A 4,040-nucleotide genomic window follows, 5' to 3' on the forward strand; every position below is an offset into this window, starting at 1 on the left:
CGTGGTGGCGCTCTGGCGTTTGGGGCCGCTTAAATGACTGGACCACTGGAGGATCCGCCGGGGGTCGGAGGAGAGGTTTTGGCACTGCGTCTAGAGCAAAGAAGGAGATTAGGAGAGGGGACAATAGGCGGATCAGGGGGTGATGAAATAGAGCACAACACAGGTGACCTGCATATAGGTGAATGCTGGCTCCGCGCTGGAGGGCGTGCTTGGAACCCAGCGCCGAGGTATGCAGACAGGAACAAGCACCCACGCTTCACTGACCCAGGCACTTGATATGGACCCCAACCAACGATCGTTGATCGGCAGCAAGGCCCACGGAGATAAAGGCGGCACCAGGCAACAGTTCAAAAAACAAAATACTCCTCCATAAGCAGTTTAGAAAACAAAAAAACATGACACTCCTCCGTCATCAGTTTGAAATAACAGAAGATACTCCTCGGTAATGAGTTCAGAATAAACCGTAAACAAGGCAGAGAAACTCACTCAAGTCGACACAGTGGATAACACCAATATACCAGGGTAGGATGATCTTAGTAGACATCAGGATCCAGGACGTGAAACACACGAAGTCGCCGGCAGAAGACTGAGATCATCTGGCGACGAGGACACACCAGCGCTTTGTTCAAGTATGGTTCAGCTAATTGAGCGCAGGTGTGCCTCGTCGCCGGGAGCGTGCTCCTACGTGAGCAGGGGTGGAGTCGCTGATAGCCCCGGTAACAGCTGCTGAGGACGGCCTGATGCGTGGACGTAACACCATCCTGTGGTAGCTGAGATGTCTGAGTTTGGAAGTGTCAGACCAAAAAGTGATGTAATGCCAATTTGATCTCTGCTTACAATAAAAACATATTTGAGAAGTGTTGATAGCCACAGCTGGCATTTGTAGCTTACACAGTCCTGGTGTTGAGTAAACATAAGTGATGCAGCATGTATGTTAGAATCACTGCTGTATTGATTAGCTTTTTCTCTGCTATTTACTCTGCTGAATAAATAATAAATTCTACAGCTCCATCGGCATCTGACACTTAAAGGCAAAGTCGGAGCAGGAAGGTTTCACTCTAAGTTTTCTATCAGCAGCAATAAAAGCGACGCCACTTCATAGTTTTTACTGGGAGTGCCTGTCGTTATCCTGCAAATGCAATACAGCAGAACAATTTAAATGCATACAGTATGAAACTTGTTGGATAAACAGGAAATAGGATGAAAGTGTTTGGATGGTTGGGTGGAAATTTTGTTCTAGGAGAAACTCGGAAGGCAAAAAGAAAACGGCACAGAAACAAGCACAAACCAATAGATTTAAAAAAAAAAAAAAAAAAAAAAACCACAGCAAAAGGAAATAAAGACTGAAATAAATGTCATCAGCAGAGTAAACACCTTTGATTAGATCAAGAGAGTGTAACAAGCAGGAAAGAAACAAACTTATTTTTGTGCCTAGAGGTGAATCTTACAAAACAGTGTGTGAATTTAAAGTGACTATGGATGGGTGGACATGGTCATTAAACACTCTTTTGTATTTATACATCGCAATAAAACATTAAAATGCTGTTTTACTTCACCAACTGTAGATGTCATCCTTGGGATCCAGCAGTGATGAAGACACGTAGACATCTTCAGTCAGAAACATTCAACTTAACAAAACCTTAATTCTCTCATAACACACATGAAGAGCAGATCACCTGTTGTCGATCCAGCAGAGACCGGAAAACCTGCTGCTGGTTTTATCTGACTGGCAGCCTGCAGGCTTTTCACACCATCTGTCAGGTACAGATTAAACAATGCAGAACTATCCCTACCTGAGGCTCTAACTCTCACTGTCTCTCCACATCCAGACACGCAACTACCCAAGAAAAGACAAGACTAGTTGTGATTGTTTCCAAAGTTACAGCATTTAGTCCTCACTCACTCCTACAGGCAGTTTAGAGTCACCACTCATCCTGTTAGGGTGCGTTCGAACACAGAGTGAGCGAGCAGATAAAAAGCGGACCCAGGTGGCCGTCTTCGGTGCAAGCAGTGAGGTTTATTTACAGTGAAGGTAGTGACATATATACAGGAGGAATAATGAGGTAGATGACCGGGTGTCGATCAGCAGCAGCAGAAAAACAGTCAGTGGTATGGTGGATGATGATGTACCGGGCTGCAGACGCAGAGGTCACTCCTGGGCTGGTCGAGGTGGAGGTGATGATGGCTGAAGACAGAAGAGCAGGGATAAACTGGGTAAAGGAGACTGTGCATCGACCTGGGAGGCGGTGGCTGGTGGTGTAGATTAAATCCAGGGGGGTCCAGAGTTGAGGTCCGAAGAGGAAGAAGACACTAGAGACGGCAGGGCAGGATAACGACTAGGGTGCTAACAAGGACTAGAGAGAACAAAGACAATCTTAGCATAAACTCGACAAAACAACATAACAACCACTGGCCTGAAGACAGAGAAAGAACTGGCAGGGGAGTGACTGGTGAACAGTGTATAAGTATGGAGGAGACTAATGAGGTGCAGCTGGGGGAAACCCTGACACATCCTAAGCTGCATTTCGTTGGACTGTGGGAGAAAGCTGGAGTACCCGTAGAGAACCCACGCAGGCACAGGGAAATATGCAAACTTCACACAGAAAGGCCCCGGGCTTGACCCTTCTTGCTGTGAGGATACAGTGCTGACCACAGTGCCGCTGTGCTGCCCAGCTAACAACATAGCCATAATACTGCTTATCTGTCTGCTTTTGGTTAATCTTCACAGTTGGCAACTTCTCCCTCAGATATTCCCCAAAAGGTGCCAGGTTATGTTGGCTTTGGTAATTTCATTAACTTCAGATTTGTTAGGGAATTTGCACCACTAACATAGAATATATATATAGGTCAATATTTAAAGATCAAACAGCAAATATTTGCTCCATGGTATCCTAAATGACCATACCCATGATGCACAGTCAATGTCATTTGAACAGACTCTGGAACAAAATGAACAGCAATGAAAGTCTTGCTTAAGAATACAGTCCGTACTTTAATAATTTAAATAAAATGTCAATTCTGTGTGAGAGACAATTGTTTTAGAAACATTTGACAGTACAGAGTCTATCCAAAGTTTGCTTACATTTAGAAGTTGCTTTTTGTAATACTGTCCTTTATTGTGGTACAGGGAACATTGGTCTGTCTTATAGCGTTCTTCTGTCTATCAGGGTATAAAAGCACATTCATTTAATTCTTACATTTCATGTCTCACTTCAATCATACACAGCCTCTGCAAGTACCTAAAAATCACAAAAGTCAGTGAAGCTAATCACAAGTTGTGAAGAGCTAAGCACTGCACAGATTGTCCTCAAGCACAAGTGTTAATCAAGACTGGAATATGATGCCTTTCAGAAGCTTTTTTTAAATATATGACACACAAGTGTTTTCCTCTTGTGATCAAAACTTGCTTTTTCTACCATCTGAGACCACAAGTGATAAGAATGGAGGTTCAAGGGTTTAACCATGTGAATATTCTAGATTTGACCTGCTGTAGCTGATCTAGTTTGCAGTAGTGCTGACTGCAGGCACATCCAATACCAGGCCTCCTGTCTGAACATGAGCTTCCTCCTGCAAACTAGTGGGAGGCATGATGGAATAGTCAGACACAGCTCTGTATGTTTGTTCTCTGCTCTGAGTTTAGCAACACTAAGTCAACTCATTAAACAACAAACAGTATTCCTGGCAAAGAAAATAGGAAATGTTTTCATAATTCAAGAGAGAATGTGAGTTTATCAAAGTGGGTTGCAGCCAGCTACATGACTCTGGGACACTGAAGCCCCGTGGGGAGCTTTTTGAGCTGTTCTGCCAAAATAAAATCTGTTACATGGATAAATGAATTAACTGTAAATATAACTAAGAAGAGAATCAAAAAACTAAAAAATGCACTGAGGCAAAAAATGAAAATGGTAGTAAATAATGAAAATGTTACAAAATTATTCATTTCACAATTTTTATGAACATCTTAGTTTGTCATGGTTAAAAAACACAAAAACAAAACTGGTGCAGTGGTACTGCAAGTATAGCCTCTTATTCCATACATT

This window comes from Monopterus albus, unplaced genomic scaffold (genome assembly GCF_001952655.1).
Source record: "Monopterus albus unplaced genomic scaffold, M_albus_1.0 scaffold335.1, whole genome shotgun sequence".
Classification (NCBI taxonomy): Eukaryota; Metazoa; Chordata; class Actinopteri; order Synbranchiformes; family Synbranchidae; genus Monopterus; species Monopterus albus.